This window comes from Ranitomeya variabilis, chromosome 4, assembly GCF_051348905.1.
Source record: "Ranitomeya variabilis isolate aRanVar5 chromosome 4, aRanVar5.hap1, whole genome shotgun sequence".
NCBI lineage: Eukaryota > Metazoa > Chordata > Amphibia > Anura > Dendrobatidae > Ranitomeya > Ranitomeya variabilis.
The window spans coordinates 419519138-419544341 of record NC_135235.1 but is presented as its reverse complement, the minus strand read 5'-3'; positions in this window follow the sequence as shown (position 1 = coordinate 419544341).

Genomic DNA, 25204 nt, shown 5'->3' with positions numbered 1-25204 from the left:
TGGGTGGATTTTCCGCCACACTTGCTGGAAGCGCATTAAATGCCTCTGTCAGAGATTGACAGTGGCATTTAACTGGTTAACTAGTTAACAGCTGCTGGTGGATTGCAATTCCACCCACGGCTGATAGAGGCACATGTCAGCTGTTCAAAACAGTTGACATGTACCGGAAAAGATGGGGCTTAGCGTTGAAGCCCACATCAAAGTGGAGTCTATTATACCCAATGTCAGAAAGGGGTTAAAGGGCCAATACCATGTGTTTTTTGTTTTTTTTGGCATTGACGTATTTACAAAAATTTGGGGGATTCATATTAATGTCATTGGCAATTTGTTTCTCTGTAGATAAGTTTGTTAGCTAATTTTCTTTTTTACATTTCTTATTTAGATCTTTATATTCTTGATAGCTATTCCCTTAATTTGTTGAAATCAGCTTTCCAGGTTTTGGCATTTCCCCTTTTGAATGTTTGATTGAAAATTACATAGAAACTTACTATATTATGGTCACTGCTTCCCAAATGCTCCCTGACTTGTAGATCTGAAAATGTATCTGGTCAATTTGACAGGACCAGATCCAGCAGATTACCTCCCCTGGTTGGTTCATCTATCATCTGAGAGAGTTAATTGTTATGAACTGTGGAAAAGAAACTGTAGCTTTTAGCACTACCAGAAGATTCAATGTCCCATTGAATGTCTGGATAGTTAAAATCCCCCATTATAAGAACTATATTACTATTTGTAGTCTTTTTAATGTGTTACAGCCTTTCATCCTCTACCTGTTCAGCTATACTAGCAGTCTTGTAGCAAATTCCAATGAGCAGCTTTCCATTATTGCCATTTTTGTTTTGCCTATTCTGCAAATTCAGCGTGCCGTTCTGGCATCAGTCGAATATCCCTTCGGCAGATATTAGCTACTCTCAAATGGCACCCTTACAACAGCTGTTGAAAAAAGAACCAAAGAACAAAAACAGCAGTCAAATATCCAGCTGCTGCTGCTGCAGCATCTCAACAAGGATGATCCAGATCGGCGCGCTGAATTTGCAGAATGGGCAAAGCAAAAATTTCAACAGGACCCACAGTTTAAACAGAACATTATGTTCAGTGCTGAGGCAAACTTTTATGGGTGGGCCATTTATATGGATACACCTAAATAACATGGGAATGGTGACAGTTTTCTTGAGCGCGGTGTCTTGCATTGAAATCTGCTGCAATGACCCGGGTACTGCGTTCACCATACATCAACACAATTTCTATCCGCTCCTCACGTGTTAACCTCTGTGACATGTCAATAGCTGTAAACAAAGAGAAACTTGAATAACTCATGAAGGAATAAAGTTACGTTAAAACCAATCACACCATTGTTTTTCTTGTGAAATTTTTGTTAAGTTTGATGCTTCACATGATCCTCTTCCCATTGGAAAAAATAAAGTTGGATGCAAAATGGACGACTTCAAAATGGCCACCATGGTCACCATCCATCTTGAAAAGTTTTCCCCCTCCCATATACTAATGTGCCACAAACAGGAAGTTGATATCACCAACTATTCCCTTTTTATTTAGGTGTATCCGTATACATGGCCCACCCTGTACATTGCATATTGCTCCAGCAGAGAACAGTAAGGACATGGCCCTCGATGTCAAGCCATAGAAGATCATCAAAAAGTATATGCATGTCAGGTTGGACATAGACAAGGCTATAAATTCAGCTCAATAAAAAAATTATTCTTATAGGAGTAACCTCTAAGCCCATAGATAAAGGGCGAAGTGGAGGAGCACTCCTATAATAAAGTGCAAAGAGTTCTAGAAAACTAATAGCTTAATATGTGAATATGTCCATTTTAGAATCCAGCTTGTCCACATCACAGATCCTTGATTCCTATTATAGAACATATTCGAGAAAAACATTCTAATCAAGATTTCTTGTGTTCTGTAGGATAAGAAAGGCTTAATGTCCCCATTCAGGGAGGTGGTCATAATAAAATCCTTTTGAGAAGAGAGACCAGGTGGATACTCCAAGCACAAACACAAGGTCCTTCTGGTCTCAACAAGAAATGATACATGTCGGTATTTTTATAACCATTTATGTGTATTTTAACATTTGTTTTACTTGCGTTGGTATGTAGCATTAGCTGTCAGGCTCAAATGTTTCATATTAGAATAATGACATCTACATCAAGGAGGTGTGTATATTTAAGGTGTAATGTTCCCACTTACCTCCATGTAAGGACCCGTTGAAGCGCTAGGTGGCGCAAAGAGGCTGTCGCCCACAATTTGTTTTCTATTAATTCCTGCAACCTGCTCTTTTAGTGTTATTTCTATAAAGGTAATAATTTTAAAGAGACGGTGAGTGTGGCTTCATTTCCTCTACTTTTCCTGCACTCACGGTCTGAATTTCTTGGACTTACCTGGAGACCCAATAGTTTGGCTTCCTGTATTTGTCTAAAATGTCAGGAAAACTAATCTGGTTGGTTCTTAGATAGTGCCGGCACACCTTTCTCAGCGGTAAAATTTAAAACACTACTTGTTGTATACCAAGCCTATTTCACATTACCAGCTAACTTATTTAAATATCAGTTTTGGGTCCTCTAAATGTACGGAAAAACAAAGATTACATGTTATTTCACCATAAATCTCAATTCTTCTTCAATTATAAGCTTAAAAAGCCATAATTCTACTTTTTTTATTTTTTCTACAACAAACTCGAAAGACAGCATCAGCATTAGTTGCTCTGCCACCTTTTCCTTTCACTAGTTTTAGTAATTTTCTCAACTGCGTATTTGTGAATATACACTGGTGTTAAACCAGAAATGTGTATCTGGAGAGCATTTCAAAGTGTGATACTTGGGAGTAGCATTTACAGGGGCATGACTTTAATATTTGAGTGTGACAAATGAGTATCAAACTGTAATCCTTGTCTCAAAAAATGGTGCCACAGTCCATTTGGGGATGGTTCTACTTCCTATCTATGCTACAAAGGTAAAGGCTATGTGCACATGTTGAATATATTACTCAGAAAAAAGCAGTCATAGGACCAAAATATATGAAAATACAAAAACAACTTTATTAATGTTAACAGGCATAAAATGGCAAATAGGAAATCCTCGTGCCGAACTCAGCAACCACAATGTGACTCAGGGAGGAAGGTATCAGCCGAAACGCGTGTCGGGGTGGACGGGAGTGGTGTGCCTGTGATCTTTTGACATTTTGCCTATTGGTATGTATATTCAACGCATTACTATGTAAATTAGGCACATTGAATGTCAGTGCTATTGGTTATCACTAGGGTTGAGCGACTTTCATTTTTTTAAGATCGAGTCGGGTTTTGTGAAACCCGACTTTGTCCAGAGTCGAGTCGAGTGCAGTCGGCCGATTATCGCTAAAAGTCGGGGATCGACCGAAACACGAAACCCAATGCAAGTCAATGGGGAAGCATAGTCGGCAGTGAGTGGAGGCCAGGAAATCACCTACAGTGCCCATTTTAATGCCAAAAACATCCATTCTTGTTTCTGAAGCTTGTCAATCTTAATTAACTTTATAATAATAGTTGCTCAATGGAACTTGGGGGTCATTTGGCAAATTTGTGGGGGGTAGGGCTGGTTCAAGGTTTTAGTGGGCCCAGGAATCGTGGACTACGTCACAGCGGTGGAGCAGGGAGAGGAAAGTATTTCAACGTTGCAAGTGCTGTGATCCTGAGCAAGCAGGGGGGCACACTTGTTCGCATTGGCACTGGCACAGGGCCCCTCAAAGTACAGCGGTGTGTTTGCACGGCGGGGGCGCCTCCCACCAGCAGCGACACTTTTGCGTACTCTGAGGGGCCCTGTTCCAGTGACGTCGCCAACGAGTATGCCCCCCCACCTGATGAAGGAACCTGCACTTTCATCTGCACCTTCCTCTTTGTCCCTGTGTAAGGTGGTATAACATGCGGGAAGGGGAACCTTACTTTCAGCAGGGTCAGATTCTGGCTGTGTAGAGTGCAAGGGGAATGTAGTGGTCTAGGTCAATGTACCAGCAGACTCATCTAGCAGTGGCTGGGCAATGGGCAGGATGAGGAGGAAACATATATAGGGCCAAAGAATAAAGTAGGCTAAATGCAGTTCAAAATTGGTAACAGGACTAAACAGGCGGCATTGCTTTGTTCAGTGGAGTAGCAAACCCAGGAGCAGCAGACACTGTTTTAAGGGCCCAAACACACTAATAGGCCAAATGCAGTTTAATATCTGATACTTTAGGCCAAAAGCCTGAGACTGAAGCTCAGCTTTATTCAGTTGAGGGCAAACACCAGGGTGGGGCAGACACCGTTAGTAGGCCCTAACCACCAATTTTTGAAAACACAGCACTTAATGAGAGCCAGAAGGATGAAGCTCAGCTTTATTCAGTTGAGGACAAACACCAGGCAGGGGCAGACACCGTTAGTAGGCCGTAACCAAAGTTGAAGGCCAAATGCAGTTTAATATCTGATACTATAGGCCGAAAGCCAGAAGGTTGAAGCTCAGCTTTATTCAGTTGAGGGCAAACACCAGGGAGGGGCAGACACCGTTAGTAGGCCCTAACCACCAATTTTTAAAAACACAGCACTTAATGAGAGCCAGAAGGTTGAAGCTCAGCTTTATTCAGTTGAGGAAAAACACCAGGCAGGGGCAGACACCGTTAGTAGGCCGTAACCAAAGTTGAAGGTCAAATGCAGTTTAATATCTGATACTATAGGCCCAAAGCCAGAAGGTGGAAGCTCCGATTTAGACAGTGGAGGACAATTTGAATTAGGGACTGCAGACAGACTTAGCAGGCTGTCCCCTGTGGACCATGCATCCAACACATTAACCCATTGCGCCGTAATAGACACGTAATCTTCCGTGGCCATGCCTACAGGTCCATGCGTCTGTTGTCAGGTGCACCTTTGTACTCACAGATTGCCAGAGTGCATGGACAATGCGGTCTTTTACATGCTGGTGGAGGGTTGGGATGGCTTTTCTCGCAAAAGAAGTGTCGACTGGTTAGCTTGTAGTGTGGTACAGCGTAGTCCATCATGGCCTTATTAATAGTAAATAAAATATATAACTAGGCTCTATGAACTTTTAAATAGGTTCCAGGGGTACACAGGCAGCATTGGTGTGGTCAGTGGAGGAGTATTGCAAGTAGGGGCCGCAGACAGGCTCACAAAGGCCTAAAATAACAAACAGTAGGCAGTCATGGCAGTTTGAAATCGGTTACATGGATACACAGGCAGGCACTCCAGGCAGCATTGTGGTCAGTGGAGGAGTATTGCAAGTAGGGGCCGCAGACAGGCTCACAAAGGCCTAAAATAACAAAGTAGGCAGTCATGGCAGTTTGAAATCGGTTACATGGATACACAGGCAGGCACTCCAGGCAGCATTGTGGTCAGTGGAGGAGTATTGCAAGTAGGGGCCGCAGACAGGCTCACAAAGGCCTAAAATAACAAACAGTAGGCAGTCATGGCAGTTTGAAATCGGTTACATGGATACACAGGCAGGCACTCCAGGCAGCATTGTGGTCACTGGTCAGTGGAGGAGTATTGCAAGTAGGGGCCACAGACAGGCTCACAAAGGCCTAAAATAACAAACAGTAGGCAGTCATGGCAGTTTGAAATCGGTTACATGGATACACAGGCAGGCACTCCAGGCAGCATTGTGGTCAGTGGAGGAGTATTGCAAGTAGGGGCCGCAGACAGGCTCACAAAGGCCTAAAATAACAAACAGTAGGCAGTCATGGCAGTTTGAAATCGGTTACATGGATACACAGGCAGGCACTCCAGGCAGCATTGTGGTCACTGGTCAGTGGAGGAGTATTGCAAGTAGGGGCCACAGACAGGCTCACAAAGGCCTAAAATAACAAACAGTAGGCAGTCATGGCAGTTTGAAATCGGTTACATGGATACACAGGCAGGCACTCCAGGCAGCATTGTGGTCAGTGGAGGAGTATTGCAAGTAGGGGCCGCAGACAGGCTCACAAAGGCCTAAAATAACAAACAGTAGGCAGTCATGGCAGTTTGAAATCGGTTACATGGATACACAGGCAGGCACTCCAGGCAGCATTGTGGTCACTGGTCAGTGGAGGAGTATTGCAAGAAGTGTGTGACACAGTTAGTACTCCCAAAAAATAAATAGATGTTAATGTCTCGCAAAACAACTATAAATAAAAAAAGGGTGGCATGCTTAGGTACAGGGGTGGGCTCATCTGCAGAGTTTATGACACAGTAATTTGGCAGTAAATTAGTATGTACTGGTGTCAATATAGGACACTGACCCAGACTACTTTAACTAGCATCATAGATGTCAAGAAATTGTTATTGTTTGTCAGTGCCAGGCATTGAATGATGTCAGCGCATAGACTAAACATTGTTGGAGCTGTGCGAGATAATTTTGCACGTGGTAGAGCACAGTTTGAGCTGGGGGGGGGGGACTCTCTTGTGGCCGGCGGTACCGCCCCAGGGCCCCTCATGTTACAACGGTGTGTCTGATGTTGGGTGCGGACCACCACCGCCAGAGACACTACATTGTACTATGAGGGACCCAGTGGCAGTGCCGTCGACCAAAAGCGAGCACACCCACCTCTTCTGACAAACAGCACTGTAACTAACGGGTGCTTGCGCCAAGTGTCGAGAGTGAGACAACGGCCCCGTGGGGGGAGTTTTCCCATTGGGGGATGTGTAAACATGTCGTATGCTGGTCATACAGCTGCTGCAAATTAAGAGATTTGAACACTCAGTAAGACCAGTCCACAAGCAACACCTTTTTATAGGAACGCTAGGTGTCAGCCGGGAAAGGTGGGGCAAAATCATTCGAAATCCAGGAGTGGTTCATTTTAATGAAGGTGAGATCATCCAAATTTTGGGTAGCCAGACGAGTCCTTTTTTCGGTTAATATTGAACCAGCAGCACTGAATACTCTTTCTGATAGCACACTAGCTGCTGGGCAAGCAATCTCCTGCAACGCATATTCTGCCAATTCAGGCCAGGTGTCTAATTTTGATGCCCAGTAATCAAATGGGAATGACGGTTGAGGGAGAACATCGATAAGGGCTGAAAAATAGTTAGTAACCATACTGGACAAATGTTGTCTCCTGTCACTTTGAATAGATGCTGCAGTACCTGTCCTGTCTGCGGTCATTGCGAAATCACTCCACAACCTGGTCAGAAAACCCCTCTGTCCAACGCCAATTCTGATCTGTGCACCTCTAACACCTCTGCCATGTAGCCCCCTGCAGCTTGTGTGAGAACCATCACCGGCGCTGTGTGCTGGGAATGCCTGAATCAAACGGTCTACAAGAGTAGCTTGTTTGGTTGCTAAGATTTTTTCGAGGTTCTCATGTGGCATAATATTTTACAATTTGCCTTTATAGCGAGGGTCAAGGATGCAGGCCAACCAGTAATCGTCATCGCTCATCATTTTAGTAATGCGTGGGTCCTTTTTGAGGATACGTAAGGCATAATCCGCCATGTGGGCCAAAGTTCCTGTTGGCAAATCTGCGGTTGTGCTGGTTTGAGGGACAGTTACAGGCAAATCTACGTCACTTGTCTCCCTTAAAAAAACAGAACCCGGCCTTGCAACGCCAATAATTTCTGTTGGCCCAGGAGAAGCTTCCTCATTAAAAAAGTACTCATCCCCATCATCCTCCTCGTCCTCCTCCTCCTCTTCGCCCGCTACCGCGTCCTCTACACGGCCCTGACCAGACAATGGCTGACTGTCATCAAGGCTTTCCTCTTCCTCGGCTGCAGACGCCTGCTCCTTTATGTGCGTCAAACTTTGCATCAGCAGACGCATTAGGGGGATGCTCATGCTTATTATGGCGTTGTCTGCACTAACCAGCCGTGTGCATTCCTCAAAACACTGAAGGACTTGACACAGGTCTTGTAGCTTCGACCACTGCACACCTGACAACTCCATGTTTGCCATGCCATCCAACTGCCTGCCCGTGTATGTGTATCCTCCCACAAAAACATAACAGCACGCCTCTGTTCGCACAGTCTCTGAAGCATGTGCAGTGTGGAGTTCCACCTTGTTGAAATGTCGATGATTAGGCGATGCTGGGGAAGGTTCAAAGACCGCTGATAGTTCTGCATACGGCTGGAGTGTACGGACAAACGGCGGATATGCGAGCAAAGTCTGCGCACTTTGAGGAGCAGGTCTGGTAACCCCGGGTAACTTTTCAGGAAGCACTGCACCACCAGGTTTAAGGTGTGAGCCAGGCAAGGAATGTGTTTCAGTTGGGAAAGGGCTATGGCAGCCATGAAATTCCTTCCGTTATCACTCACAACCTTGCCTGCCTCAAGATGTACAGTGCCCAGCCATGACTGAGTTTCATTCTGCAAGAACTCGGACAGAACTTCCGCGGTGTGTCTGTTGTCGCCCAAACACTTCATTGCCAATACAGCCTGCTGACGCTTGCCACTAGCTGTCCCATAATGGCACACCTGGTGTGCAACAGTGGCAGCTGCGGATGGAGTGGATGTGCGACTGCGGTGTGTGGACGAGCTCTCGCTTCTGCATGAGGAGGAGGAAGAGGAGGAGGGGGGGCGAACGCCTACAGCCAACTCTTTCCTTGACCGTGGACTAGGCAAAACTGTCCCAATATTGCTGTCCCCTGTGGACCCTGCATCCACCACATTCACCCAGTGTGCCGTGATGGACACGTAACGTCCCTGGCCATGCCTACTGGTCCAGGCATCTGTTGTCAGGTGCACCTTTGTAGTCACAGACTGCCTGAGTGCATGGACGATGCGGTCTTTAACATGCTGTTGGAGGGCTGGGATGGCTTTTCTAGAAAAGAAGTGCCGACTGGGTAGTTCGTAGCGTGGTACAGCGTAGTCCATCAGCGCTTTGAAAGCTTCGCTTTCAACTAACCGGTAGGGCATCATCTCTAATGAGATTAGTCTAGCAATGTGGGCGTTCAAACCCTGTGTACGCGGATGCGAGGATGAGTACTTCCTTTTCCTAACAAGAGTCTCATGTAGGGTGAGCTGGACTGGAGAGCTGGAGATCGTGGAACTAGCGGTGGTGCCGGTGGACATGGGTGACTGAGAGAGGGTTGGAGATGGTATTCTTGCCGGTGCCCTACATGCAGTGTTTCCTACTACTAACCTGGTGATTCCCTGACTGCTTTGGCCTGGCGACGAAAGCTGCACAGATACTGCAGGTGGTGTGGGAAATGGTCGGCTTACAGGGAGGGAAGGGATGTAGCGTTGCTGACTAGCTTCATTGGCCGAGGGTGCTGCAACCTTTAGGGACGTTTGGTAGTTAGTCCAGGCTTGCAAATGCATGGTGGATAAATGTCTATGCATGCAACTTGTATTTAGACTTTTAAGATTCTGACCTCTGCTTAAGGTTGTTGAACATTTTTGACAGATGACTTTGCGCTGATCATTTGGATGTTGTTTAAAAAAATGCCAGACTGCACTCTTTCTACTATCGGATACCTTTTCAGGCATTGCAGACTGAGCTTCTTTAACCGGATGGCCACACTGTCCTCCAACTGATTTTGGTTTTGCCAAGCGTTTTTGGCCAGATACGGGGCCGGTAGATGGAACCTGTTGTGATGTTGATGCCTGCTGCGGCTCCTCCTCCTCCGCTTCAGAACTACTGCCGCCTGCACCCTGTTCCCCCAATGGCTGCCAATCGGGGTCCACAACTGGGTCATCTATGACCTCCTCTTCTATGTCGTGTGCGATTTCGTCTGTGTCACCGTGTAAGCCGGTGGTATAGCGTCCGTGACGGGGCACCATAGTCTCCGCTGGGTTTGATTCTGCCTCAGTACACTGCGAGGGCAATGTTCTGGTCTGAGTCAAAGGAACAGCATAGTAACCTGGCTGTGGCTGTGCATCTGTGCACTCCATGTCTGATTCAACTTCTAATGGACATGGCCTGTTAACTGTTTCACTGTCTAACCCAGGAACGGTATGTGTAAAGAGATCCATGGAGTAACCCGTTGTGTCTCCTGACGCATCCTTCTCTCTTGTTCTGGGTGAAGAAGACAAGGAAGCGACTTGTCCCTGACCGGGAGCATCCACTGACGATGCACTGCTCTGACATTTGGCACTTTCCGAGGAGGAAGCGAAAGAGCTAGAGGCAGAGGCAGCAATGAAAGCCAATACTTGTTCCTGCTGCTCCGGCTTCAAAAGTGGTTTTCCTACTCCCAGAAAAGAGAGCGTTTGAGGCCTTGTGTAGCCAGACAACGAACCTGGCTCAACAACTCGAGACTTAGGTGCTGTACTGCTTTTACCACGACCACCTGATGCTCCACCACCACTACCATCATTACCAGCTGACAATGACCGCCCACGGCCACGACCTCTTCCACTAGACTTCCTCATTGCTTGCAAAACGTAACCAAAGTAACACTATTTGTTACTGTAAAACAACTTATAAGGTGAACTCAAACTTCTGTAGGATTTATATATACCTTTATAGGTGCCTGACACTGAAAGGAAAATCAGGCCCAATGTTACACACTAGGTTTTCTGTGGCCCAATAATTTGAGACAGATGGCACACACAGGCCCAGCACTCAAGCAGAAATGCCAATCTTAATCTCCCACTATTTTTTTTTTTTTCTGGGAGAATTTACTCTAAAAAAAAAAAAAAAAAAGGCCCAGTATTACACAGTGTTTTCAGTGGCACACAATGAGAGAGAGATGCCACACACAGCAATGGCACGGAGGCAGACTTGACAATATTTATCTCCCACTAATTTTTTTTTTGGAAAAGAGAGGATTTAGAAAAAAAAAAAAAAGGCCAAGTATTACACAGTGTTTTCGGTGCCACACAATGAGAGAGATGCCGCACACAGCAATGGCACGGAGGCAGACTTGACAATATTTATCTCCCAATAATTTTTTTTTTTTTGAAAAGGGAGAACGTACCCCCCCCCCAAAAAATGGCCAAGTATTACACAGTGTTTTCAGTGGCACACAATGAGAGAGAGATGCCACACACAGCAATGGCACGGAGGCAGACTTGCCAATATTTATCTCCCAATATTTATTTTTTTTTTTTAAAGGTAGAATGTACCCCAAAAAAAAAAAAAAAGGCCAAGTATTACACAGTGTTTTCAGTGGCACACAATGAGAGAGAGATGCCACACACAGCAATGGCACGGAGGCAGACTTGACAATATTTATCTCCCACTAATTTTTGTTTTGGAAAAGGGAGAATTTAGAAAAAAAAAAAAAAAAGGCCAAGTATTACACAGTGTTTTCGGTGCCACACAATGAGAGAGAGATGCCACACACAGCAATGGCACGGAGGCAGACTTGACAATATTTATCTCCCACTAATTTTTTTTTTGGAAAAGGGAGAATTTAGAAAAAAAAAGGCCAAGTATTACACAGTGTTTTTGGTGCCACACAATGAGAGAGAGATGCCACACACAGCAATGGCACGGAGGCAGACTTGACAATATTTATCTCCCAATAATTTTTTTTTTTTTGAAAAGGGAGAATGTACCCCCCCCAAAAAAATGGCCAAGTATTACACAGTGTTTTCAGTGGCACACAATGAGAGAGAGATGCCACACACAGCAATGGCACGGAGGCAGGCTTGCCAATATTTGTCTCCCAATATTTATTTTTTTTTTGAAAAGGGAGAATGTACCCCCCCCAAAAAAAAGGCCCAGTATTACACAGTGTTTTCAGTGGCACACAATGAGAGAGAGATGCCACACACAGCAATGGCACGGAGGCAGACTTGACAATATTTATCTCCCAATAATTTTTTTTTTGAAAAGGGAGAATGTACCCCCCCCAAAAAAAAGGCCCAGAATTACACAGTGTTTTCAGTGGCACACAATGAGAGAGAGATGCCACACACAGCAATGGCACGGAGGCAGACTTGCCAATATTTATCTCCCAATATTTATTTTTTTTTTTAAAGGGAGAATGTACCCCCCCCAAAAAAAAGGCCCAGTATTACACAGTGTTTTCAGTGGCACTCAATGAGAGAGAGATGCCACACACAGCAATGGCACGGAGGCAGACTTGACAATATTTATCTCCCACTAATTTTTTTTTTGGAAAAGGGAGAATGTACCCCCCCCCCAAAAAAAATGGCCAAGTATTACACAGTGTTTTCAGTGGCACACAATGAGAGAGAGATTCCACACACAGCAATGGCACGGAGGCAGACTTAACAATATTTATCTCCCACTAATTTTTTTTTGGAAAAGGGAGAATTTAGAAAAAAAAAAAAAAATGGCCAAGTATTACACAGTGTTTTCGGTGCCACACAATGAGAGAGAGATGCCACACACAGCAATGGCACGGAGGCAGACTTGAGAATATTTATCTCCCACTAATTTTTTTTTGGAAAAGGGAGAATTTAGAAAAAAAAAAAAAAAGGCCAAGTATTACAGTGTTTTCAGTGCCACACAATGAGAGAGAGATGCCACACACAGCAATGGCACGGAGGCAGACTTGACAATATTTATCTCCCAATAATTTTTTTTTTTGAAAAGGGAGAATGTACCCCCCCCAAAAAAAATGGCCAAGTATTACACAGTGTTTTCAGTGGCACACAATGAGAGAGAGATGCAACACACAGCAATGGCACGGAGGCAGACTTGACAATATTTATCTCCCACTAATTTTTTTTTTGGAAAAGGGAGAATGTACCCCCCCCAAAAAAAAAATGGCCAAGTATTACACAGTGTTTTCAGTGGCACACAATGAGAGAGAGATGCCACACACAGCAATGGCACGGAGGCAGACTTGCCAATATTTATCTCCCAATATATATTTTTTTTTTGAAAAGGGAGAATGTACCCCCCCCCAAAAAAAAATGGCCAACTATTACACAGTGTTTTCAGTGGCACACAATGAGAGAGAGATGCCACACACAGCAAAGGCACGGAGGCAGACTTGACAATATTTATCTCCCACTAATTTTTGTTTTGGAAAAGGGAGAATTTAGAAAAAAAAAAAAAAAAGGCCAAGTATTACACAGTGTTTTCGGTGCCACACAATGAGAGAGAGATGCCACACACAGCAATGGCACGGAGGCAGACTTGCCAATATTTATCTCCCTGCAGTTATCTCAGAAAAGTATGGCAGGCAGCTGTAAAAAGGACTGCTGCACACAAAAGTGTGGACAAACACACAAGATAGCTGTGCAGAAAGGAAGGAAAAACAGGATTTGTGCTTTGAAAAAAGCAGTTGGTTTGCACAGCGGCGTACACACTGGCACAGCAATGCAGCTATCAGGGTCAGGGAGCCTTCTAGGGCAGCCCAATGAGCTACAGCGCTGAGGAAAAAAAATGTAGCTTCCACTGCCCTGCAAACAAAAGGTGGTATTGGACAGTGGAAATCGCTACAGCACAAGCGGTTTGTGGCTTTATGTACCCTGCCTATCACTATCCCTGCTTCCGAAGAAGCTGCAGCAACCTCTCCCTACGCTCAGATCAGTAGCAGTAAGATGGCGGTCGGCGGGAACGTCCCTTTATAGCCCCTGTGACGCCGCAGAAAGCAAGTCAATCACTGCAATGCCCTTCTCTAAGATGGTGGGGACTGAGATCTATGTCATCACGCTGCCCACACTCTGCGTCCACCTTCATTGGCTGAGAAATGGCGCTTTTAGCATCATTGAAACACGACTTTGGCACAAAAGTCGCGTACCGCATGGCCGACCCCACACAGGGATCAGCTCGGTTTCATGAGACGCTGACTTTGCCAAAAGTCGGCGACTTATGAAAATGAACGATCCGTTTCGCTCAACCCTAGTTATCACTGCTGTTTAATACTTTTTTCTATACTTTTTACTGATGGATAGCACTGTTGTTCGATAAGGTATGGCCTCATGCACCTGCACCTGTCCCATTGTGTGTGCTGAGTTCGGTACGGGAGATTTCCCATTTGCCATTTTATGCCTGTTAACATTAATAAAGTTGTTTTGTATTTTCATATATTTTGGCCCTATGACTGCTTTTTTCTGAGTAATATATTCTTAATGAATGAGCAGTTGGTCTGGTATGGTCCTGTCCAATCATACGATTATTGTGGCTAATTAATTTATAAATGAGGTTAATATTATACTATTGACTGGCATGCTTTCCACTAAGCATTTTATGTGCACATGTTGCGGAATTGCCATGGAAATTTCCATGGCAATTCCGCAACTCCCTGCTGTGGGAAATACGCATGCAGAATCGGCATGCGTATTCCCGCTGAACACTAGCGGTTTGCAAGCGTAGTTAACTTGCAGAATGCTAGCGTTTTCCAAGCAATCTGTAGCATCGCTTGGAAAAATGATTGACAGGTTGGTCACACTTGTCAAACATGTCTGGCAAGTGTGACCAACTTTTTACTATTGATGCCCGTTCCCAGCGATGCCTTGCGACAATGACCCCAGATGATGTAGCATCACACGAGACCACTACGTCATCACAGGTCATTGTTGCAAGGCATCACTGGGAACAGGAGCTGCCTGGAGCATTGCTAAGGCCTGGGCTGGATCCGGGGGCCACCAGAAGGTGAGTATATAACTATTTTTTTATTTTAATTCTTTTTTAAGGGCCTGGAGGAGAGTCTCCTCTCCTCCACCCCGGGTACCATCCGCACATAGCCTAGTGTGAGGTCAAGCAAGCATTGGTCAGCAATATGCTAGCTTAACCCAACTAGGAGCTGCAAGTCAATTCAAATGTCAAGGGAGAGATTCTTGGTTGCTATTTCAGATAAATAAAAATAAAATATTAAATCTTTATTTTTATATAGCGCTAACATATTCCACATGAAAAATTGGTACTGCTGGTAGAACAAGGTGGTGTCTTGTTAAACTTGTGTAGTGGTAATCAGTTATATGAAAAATTCTCTTTTGAAGTTTAGGTTAATAACAGAGGATTGAAGACAACATAAGGTCTCATTAAGATGACTGACATCTGACCCATTTTAGTGTCTGTTTTATGGTTGTATATGTTAGAGGTCTAGCGAAAGGAACTGTCAGCATGCATGGATTGCAGCAAACCTTAAACTGGTAAGAAGAAGTTATCACCTACCCACTGAATAGGTAACAACTTGTAAATCGGTTGGGGCTACCAATGAAACCTACATTGATCTTCAGAGAAGAACACTTTTGACCCTTTTGGAATGTAGCAGGGGTGCCTATGCTCAATCATAGTCCTATTTGTTCTCTATGGGATAGCTGGAAATGATGGAGAGGAGTGCTGGATAACGCTTGGTCTCCTTTGGCTGTTACAAAGTACTGGCACTGCAGGTTGATTCGAACAGGGACACAACATAAGTGACTTTTTCTGGCTTTTGGTGGGGGGGTCTGTGGATAGGTGATACCTTCTTTCAAGAATAACCATTTAATGTGCCACTTAACACAGCATAAACCATTGAAAATGTCATTAACCCTTTCAGGAAAAGGCACATTTTTTGTTTTCGCACTTTTGTTTTTTCCCACACTTCTTCCAAACGCCATAACTTTTTCATTTCTCTATCATACCTTTTTGAGGGGTGGGTTGCACTTTTAAATGACAACTTTCAATTTTAATTTTTCCATATTGTGGACTAAATAATGGTAAAAAAATCCAATGCCTTGAAATAATGAAAAATATGCAATTCTGAAATAATTTTTTAGGTTTTGTTTTTGCAGCATTCATTGTGCAGTAAAAGGCACTGAGAAACCTAATTCTCCATGTCAGAATGATTACCAAACTTGCCTTTTCTAAGTTGTGAAAAAAAAAATTGATTTTTTTCAAAAAATATTTTGGTTTGTGTCACCATTTCCCGAGACTCTTAATATTTTTACTTTTCCATCAATGGAGCTATGTATGGACTTGTTTTTGCAGATCGAACTGATGTTTTCACTTATACAATTTTGGGGTATATATGACTTTTTGAGAGATTACCTTTTTACTGCAATCTTTGTTGGAAGGTGTGGTCACCAAAAAAACTATAATTCTGGTGTTTTGATTCTTTTTCTCTTTACGGCATTTACCAATCTGGTAAATTAATTGTATATTTTGATAGATCCATGGACATGTTAACAAACATGTCTTTTTTGGTAATGTCTTTATTTTTAATAAGGAAATGAGGGTGATTAGAATTTTTTCATTTTTCAAATTATTTTATATTTTTAAAATTATTTTTTTTTACTACTTTTGACTTTATTTTTTACTTCCATTAGGGCACTTGAGCCTGCGATCATCCAGTTGCTTAACCTATATATACTGCAATAGAATGACATTGCAGTATATAGAGAAAATTGTCGTCTCCTTTGAAGCTCAGCACATAGCTGAGCTTCAGAGGAGGTCTTCATTAGTGATGAGCAAGTGTACTCGTTGCTCGGGTTTCATGAGCACGCTTGGGTGACCTCTGAGTATTTGTTAGTGTTCGGAGATTTAGTTTTCATCATGGCAGCTGAATGATTTACAGCTACTAGCCAGGCTGAGTACATGTGGGAGTTTGCTGGTTGCTAGGTAATCCCCACATGTAATCAAGCTGGCTAATAGCTGTAAATCATTCAGCTGCTGAGGTGATGAAAACTTAATCTCTGGGCAGTCATAAATACTCGGAAATCACCCGAGTGTGCTCAGGAAAACCTGAGCAACGAGTACACTCGCTCATCACTAGTCTTCATGCATCATAGTAACCCACTGGTGCCCCACGATTGGACCATGGAGCCAGGGCACACCAGCACTGAGTTCAAAATCAATTACAAGCCACTGTCAGAGACTAACAGCAATATCTAAATGGTTAACCGGCACAACCAGAACTCAGCTCTAGACACAGCTGACATTTATTTAACATAACTGGTGTCAGCTGCGTGTAGAGGGAGCTCAGCTTCTGAGTCGCCTCGACTCACGGTCACCTTAGCTGGATGTGGTAAAGGGGTTATGTTTGCTACATCTTGGTATTATAATGCATCATGTGTTAACTTTTGCCATATCAGTATGATTAGGGTGGTACTTTGGATGCTAAAATGTGACAGTACGGCGGCATTCACACAGCCATGACACATCCGTGAGCTGTCCATTTTTTTTTTGCAAACAGCGAACTGATCTATACAGTTTAAGGGTATGTGCACACATTACAGATTTGCCTGTGGAATTTTCTGTGCAGATTCTTCCTCTCTTGGCAGAAAACACAGGTTCCGATTTGATGCGCTTTTGATGCACTTGTTGATACATTTTTTATGCAGATTTTCATGCGTTTTTTTCATGCAAATTTGTATGCGTTTTTGAAAGCTAAATAAAGATCTATTATTGAATAAAAAAAAGAATTGTGATGTAATTTCTTGTCCAACCTCTTTATTTACATACTCCATTGAAGAATGTTTACACCACACAGAGAGATAAATAGATCTATAGATAGATAGATCGATAGATAGATCTTTCTATCTATCTATCTATCTATCTATCTATCTGTCTATCTATAGATCTATCCATCTATAAATAGATCTATCTATACATAGATAGATAGATAGATCTATAGATAGATATATAATACCAAGCCCGATGTTTAGTAATAAACATAATAAAATGGTACATAAAGAGTTAAATAAAGACACACAAAACATCTGCATTATTAAACGCAATATCTGTTTAATAAAAAAAAAATTGAAAAAAAAATGACGCCAGTTCTCTCTGACCTTTCCCGGCGCCTGCGCACTGCAGTACTTTGCTCGACCCTCAACAGGGCAGACAAAGTACACCTGCTCCGGAGCGTGAAGACAAGAAGAGGACGCCATCGTAAGAAGATGGGGGGCGCTGGAAAGGACTCCAACGCCCATCGGACCGGACCGCAGAGGGAACGCCCCTGGGTGAATATCATCTAACCACTTTTTCTCATCTTTCAGGATACATCGGGGGCTTATCTACAGCATTACAGAATGCTGTAGATAAGCCCCTGATGCCGGTGGGCAATTTTGGGGGTGACAGGTTCCCTTTAAGTCCTATCACAATATGTATTAACAGTATAAGCTAGTCACCATACTTAATTCTACCCAATATAAAGTGATATAAAAAAAATATATATATTATTAATAACCAAAATTAAGTTCAGACTGTTGACTCGGCCCTCCAGAGCACTCACAGTCTCTCACGCGGCCCTTTGGGAAAATGTATTGCCCACCCCTGAGTTATGCCATTCAATAGCATCATAGTGGCATATGCTGTTTTAATACGTGAGTGAATTCAGCCTAGCAAATTTTTATTCTAAGCTGCTACATCAGCTGTAATTTTGTGTTAAAGATACAATAGTTATTCTGCAATCAAATACCTCATCAAATTGAGTTAGTGCACCTATTACGGCAGCTGTGGGCTCTAATACCTCAGGATCTGACATCGCTCTGCGGGGAGGAAGCCATGATTATAGTTCCTAGCCTAGCTTGATAACACAAGTGGGATTCTGTCTAGGCAGCAGATGTATAAGTAGCACCAGCAATGCTTATAACATACAGCAGCTCATTTATATGTGTTGATCTTGGGACCACTGTTTAGTAAAATCAAATATTGGCGTTTTCTCATCTGACACATAACTAGGAAATGAGTGGTTCTCCGAATGCTGTTTTATGTTTTATTAATACTGTATCTTTACAGCAGACATAAAAAGTATACTGTAATATCAAATTGAGAATTGCCTGTGAGAGTCGCAATCTCAAGGTTGACAACTTGAATAGGAAAAATTATAAGAAAATGAAATATATAAATTCTTATGGGTACTTTTAAGGCTTCATATGTTCTTCTTTTATTCTCTGGTCATATTATTGCACTATAAATTAATATTAACCATATTTTAACTTTTTCTTTCTTATTTTATAGTAAGTGGCTTGTCTAGTTTTGCGTGAAGTTTTAAGAGAGCATGTATATTTTCTTGTGTGGTGAAATATGGTAGATCCATCAGTTCTCCAGTGTGATATGTAGTATATGTAGTATATAGAAACGACAGTCTTGTGGTTTGAGAAAGTGGTGAGGGTCACAGGATGAGGACCCCAACAATCAACAGGGCTTTCACATATTAAAAGAGTTTTAAGAGATTAGTTACACTCTAAGAGGTTATTGCTCCCAATCAGATATGACCAAATCGATTTGATATAAATCGTATCCATGTAAAATATTTAGGAATTTTCTGAACTTGGGGAATTCAAACAATTTGCATTTTGTTTCTTGCAAATGGCTGCTACCATTTTACACATTGCAGAAGATTGCATCAGCTAGAAAAGGATCACATGACCTTGGATGCAGCCGGGTGAGATTCCTCATTATGGCTTGAGACTATCACATAGAGCAACCAGTCAGAAGGGACTACACTAGCTTGTATAAAAGCAAAGGCAGGAAACGCAGATGCTATTTTTGTGGTGAATCTGGATAGTGAGAGAAAGTCACAGCTCATAATGTAACCATGGAAAAAAGGAAAGAAAGTCATAAAACCCCAAACAAATTGTGTGTATAACAGTTCAGCAGTAAAGAAGATTAGTGTATGAGTAAAAGAGAACTCAGATTTCATTAATACAAACAGGGGGATAAGAGAGCTGGCAGCTTCTACTTGCTTGATCAGCGTGGTTATAGTGCTGCTGCAATTCAATTACACACTTTTTTCATTTATGCTGAAGTAAGCCTGCAATATAGGTAAAATAAAGAGTGCTATTCAATTTTTTGCACACCAATTATATTTGACTCAATTGATGTATTTACAGGCAACCGCTGTAATTTTCCTGGTGTTAACCTAGTGTTTACTAGTTTAATAGGATTGTGTTAAAAAATGCAAAAGAGAAGTGGAGCGCCCCCAGACGCAGGGCCGGGGGGTACTCGGTACCAGGCCTCTCTGTCTCGGTCTTGGGGTTGTCATGGTGGCTAGACCCGGTCTGTGACCCTGCTAAGGGGCGTCCAATGAAAGATGAGATGATGGTGCGTGGTGTAGGTCGCGATGAATAACGAGGACACAGGGTTGCAGTCTCTTTACCTCTTTACTGAAGGCTTCAGGATCCTCAATCCAGAGTACTGCTAACAGGGCTGGCTGAGACCGGCCGGTCCGAAGGCACCTCCAGAGTTCCCTTTGCAGGTGGAAATCAGTGCCTACTTTCTAGCGCCTGTGTGTTGTAGTACTTCCCTGCTGAGCACCACGGGATAGTCCTCACAACTGTTGTGTCTGTTTCTGATGTTCTTTCTCACAACTTGTATCTGTTCTGATGTTCTTCTCCGTCCCCCAGATGATATGGCTAGGACGCACCCGTATGACGGGTAGGCCTGGAGTTCTTCCGGGACCCTAGTGTCGCCCCTCTCCCACAATTGCCCCCTATGTCTGCTTAGGTGATTTAGGTGAGACAGCCAACCTATAAATAACTGTCCTGCCGTTGGTTTGAAGTAATGCTTGGAGCCCAATACTTCCTCGGCGTTCCGGCCACCGGCTACGCGCCTCAGTAGGATGTTGCCTTGATCTTACGGCACGACTCCTACTGGTATTATCTCCTTTTTGCTGTGATCTCATTTCTCACTTCTCCACAATAAACCTCGCTTCTTGTCCTTTCTTGAGATACCACCGCAATGTAGTGCAGGCTTAACGCTCTGTCTTGTTCGCTAGGCCTCTGTCAGGATCCCACCCCTGACAGGGACCCCCCTGAATCTTTCCCCACAACACCCTCTGCTACAGGATGCTGCCTGGTTCCAACCCAGTCAGCTTCTCTCTAACTTCCTATCCAACCCCCAGTTTTACCAGATTGTGAGGAGTGGCCTAATACATAGTACCCTTTGCTCCCCCTGGAGGCCAGACTGTGAAGTGTATTGGTGTCTGTGATACCTGGTCAGGTGAACTCCTTAAGTGCCATCGGACATACCATCACTCCCCTTAGTGGCGGAGCAACAGTACTTCAACGACCAGGACTCTGGGGCGCTGCACCCCCCCCGGTTAAATCCAGTACTCCCGGACTGGGAAGAAAACAACAATAAATGTCAGCAAAAGACATACAAATTTTGAAAATGCTATGAACAAATAATTATAACAGTGCTTCCCTTTATGGGAGGTGAGGACTCTTGAACGTTACAAACAAAACATGGTTAAATATTTTAAATAACATACTATAAATAACTTCTATTACCCAGCCGGGTATTCTACTTAGTGCAAATTCTGAACAGTAATTTAACTTTTCCTTTAAGGGCGTATAAGCTGAACCCACTAAAGACTTACTATAAAACTTCTCAAATATAAATTAACTTTTTCTTTATTTTTCTCTTCTAAGTGCAATACTCTTCTTTTTGCTCTCTGATTGTTCATATGCAGGATGGCCTGTCTATCTGCCCAGGCCTACTGCCTCTTTTCTTAGTACAGGATCACTGAGCCATCTCTCTATGGCACCTAGGAGGACTCTCTAACCTCTACAGGCTCACCTTTCCCTGAAATTCAGCTTTCAGTTATTTTCCTGTCCTCAGTCTTTTAATAACATCATTAAATATTTTCTATAACTATCTAACTGGCTACATATTACTTGCTATGTAAAACATTATTACTATTCGCTTTCTTTTAAGGCAACATTATACATTAAGTGCAACTAGTGAACATCCCCTTTAAGAGGGAACCAAGTATCTTTGAGGTAGCGCAACTTCTCAAGTTGCAAGTCTGTGTACAGCAGGAACTCCTGTACTGTTTCCAGGAACAGTTTCTTCGCAAAGAGTCCCTTTTTCTTGTAAAACCAGTAGGGGGCACCCTTAATAAGGTGCAAACTATTTACAATGCAGTTTGTGAACCATTCACCTTCCATGATCCGGCAGTCTTTATAACATGGGTGAACAAGGAGCAAAAAGGAAAATAAAAGCAAAAATAAAACAATAGGGATCCCGGGTAAACAAAGGGATCCCCTTTAAGAATAACCCTGGTCGGGTATTAGCAGCAAAAAGCAGGAAAACTAACAGTTAACTATTTACAATTGCAGAGCATTAGTATCTTACTCTGGTTCTGGCGGCCTCCACCGGGGCTTTACCTGCAGGTGGCCCTCTGCGGCCCAGGTAGGCTTGACTCCCAGTCTACTCCCGCTGCCAGGTGTACCCCATGGGTCTGGGTCTTCTGCACTACCAGGTCGTGCGCCGTGATGAGTGTCTGCCTTGGGCGTTGGATGATGCTGGCGGCGGTGGTGGCTGCGGCAGCAGCTTCAGCGGCAAGCTCCTCCCCCTCAGTTCTGGATACTGCCAGGACGGCTGTACAGCATTGCATGTCCCGGGCCAACCAGCTGTTTCCCTTCAGATGCCGGCGATATGTCACCACGTCTCCAGGATTCAGGAGGGACTTTACACCATCTCCGCACAGGCAGGGCTCCACCTCGTCCCGGGTGATGCGGACTCTCAGGGCCGCTCCAATTTCCTGAACGAAGCCTTTCCCCTCCTGGGGCAGGTAGACAATCACCACGCCTCATTTCGGCATGGAGCCCTCCAAGAGCTCACCTCGTGCTTCCCGCTCCACTTCCCGCTGGAACTCCGCAATCAGGTGGTTCCTATATTCTCCCCATGGGAACGGCCAGAAGTCATGCCCCCCCCCGGTGCTTTGGGGCCAGGCGGCGGGGACACTGGGGCACCAGTGGTCGCAGCGGCGGACAGGTCCAGCGCAGAGGTCAGGCGACCTCCCTGGGGGTCGCGGCACTGAGTACCTTCACTTGAGGTAACTCCTCTGACACCACTCCACTCTCCTGAGGGAGGCATACGGACTGGGGACTGTTCAGGCACGAGATACCCCACCGGCGGCTCCCAGGGGTCCAAATCCTCCAACGGGGGCATGTCAGAGTAATCCTCCGGTGCCTGGGGTCGGTGCGGGGCCATCCTTTTCCGTAGGCCTTCTCTGGTCTCCAGTCCCACCTCATCTGAGTCATAGTTTCGTTTCTTCGGTCTCCGCCCACCATAAAAGATCAGGAGGCGGTTGTCAGCTGCTGACGGACACGTCCTCAGGATACAGAAATATTTAGACTGGGCGCTCTCCAGCTCATGTACGCCCACTCCACGGCCCTCTTCTTCTCCTGCGCTCCTCGTAGGGCTGCAATGGCGGCAGTTTTGGCGGGCATTTTGGCGGCAAGTGACAATACACAGTCTTTGCGATAAATCACAGTTCAAGCACAATTCAGACACACTTCCAAGGCACACATGACCTCATTCTTCAGGCTTAAGTAGATCCTGTTCGTGACGCCAAGTTTGGAGCGCCCCCAGACGCAGGGCCGTGGGGTACTCGGTTCCGGGCCTCTATGTCTCGGTCTTGGGGTTGTCACGGTGGCTAGACCCGGTCCGTGACCCTGCTAAGGGGCGTCCAATGAAAGATGAGATGATGGTGCATGGTGTAGGTCGCGATGAATAACGAGGACACAGGGTTGCAGTCTCTTTACCTCTTTACTGAAGGCTTCAGGATCCTCAATCCAGAGTACTGCTAACAGGGCTGGCTGAGACCGGCCGGTCCGAAGGCACCTCCAGAGTTCCCTTTGCAGGTGGAAATCAGTGCCTACCTTCTAGCGCCTGTGTGTTGTAGTACTTCCCTGCTGAGCACCACGGGATAGTCCTCACAACTGTTGTGTCTGTTTCTGATGTTCTTTCTCACAACTTGTATCTGTTCTGATGTTCTTCTCCGTCCCCCAGATGATATGGCTAGGACGCACCCGTATGACGGGTAGGCCTGGAGTTCTTCCGGGACCCTAGTGTCGCCCCTCTCCCACAATTGCCCCCTATGTCTGTTTTAGGTGATTTAGGTGAGACAGCCAACCTATAATTAACTGTCCTGCCGTTGGTTTGAAGTAATGCTTGGAGCCCAATACTTCCTCGGCGTTCCGGCCACCGGCTACGCGCCTCAGTAGGATGTTGCCTCGATCTTACGGCACGACTCCTACTGGTATTATCTCCTTTTTGCTGTGATCTCGTTTCTCACTTCTCCACAATAAACGTCGCTTCTTGTCCTTTCTTGAGATACCGCCGCAATGTAGTGCAGGTGCGGTTCCTTAACGCTCTGTCTTGTTCGCTAGGCCTCTGTCAGGGCCCCACCCCTGACAGGGACCCCCCTGAATCTTTCCCCGCAACACCCTCTGCCACAGGATGTTGCCTGGTTCCAACCCAGTCAGCTTCTCTCTAACTTCCTATCCAACCCCCAGTTTTACCAGATTGTGAGGAGTGGCCTAATACATAGTACCCTTTGCTCCCCCTGGAGGCCAGACTGTGAAGTGTATTGGTGTCTGTGATACCTGGTCAGGTGAACTCCTTAAGTGCCATCGGACATACCATCACTCCCCTTAGTGGCGGAGCAACAGTACTGCAACGACCAGGACTCTTGGGCGCTGCAGAAGTAAAAAAATATAGTTTGTGTGTCACAAACTACTGATTTTTGCACGCCTATTTTATTAGTCAAACAAATGAAAGCTGCACTCCAAAATTCTACAATATGTAAACATTGAATATATGAAATTGCAACTGCATTACAGCTATAGAAAACATGTCATGTTGCTGGCTGTTGGGCTCAAATAAATTGGCCAATTTGTGCACTAAGTGCCTACATTTTTTGGCATGTTTTCTATAGCAGTAAAGCAGTTCCAATATCATATATTCAATATTTACATATAATAGCATTTCACAATGCAGCTTTAATTTGTTAGTTATATAGAGTGGCTCTCTTAGCTTGCACCTCACACTTATCTTTTTCTGTTTGGCAGAGCTGGTCAATTTTTTATATTTATTTTATTAATGTAATTTGACATATATACAATACTGCGGCCTGTTGCCAACAGCTTTTTTAGCATGTTTCTGTATGTACTTTATGGCACATCAATCATCACATACATCATTCAGTTACAGCAGGCTAATGTTACCTCTGACAGTGACAACATCAGTTTGAGTAAGACGTCTGTACATTCTTCCTCCTTCATTGCTGTAACAGTGATTTAATTGCAGGCAGTGATTTGATGCATAGCAGTAAAGATTTGATTATGGACTTTCAATGACATAAATGACTTCTCTATTTTCACTAGTCACTAATCCTCTTTGCCATAGTACCCTGGATGCTAAGAAATATATTTCACAGCAACTTCTTCCAGTTGATATGTTGGATGAGAACAGTCATTGTTTAGATGTTGATGAGATGGGGGTGAAGGAGATGGAGGACATGATTGAAATGCCTATCTACAGTTAGGTCCATATATATTTGGACAGAGACAACATTTTTCTAATTTTGGTTATAGACATTACCACAATGAATTTTAAACATAACAATTCAGATGCAGTTGAAGTTCAGACTTTCAGCTTTCATTTGAGGGTAT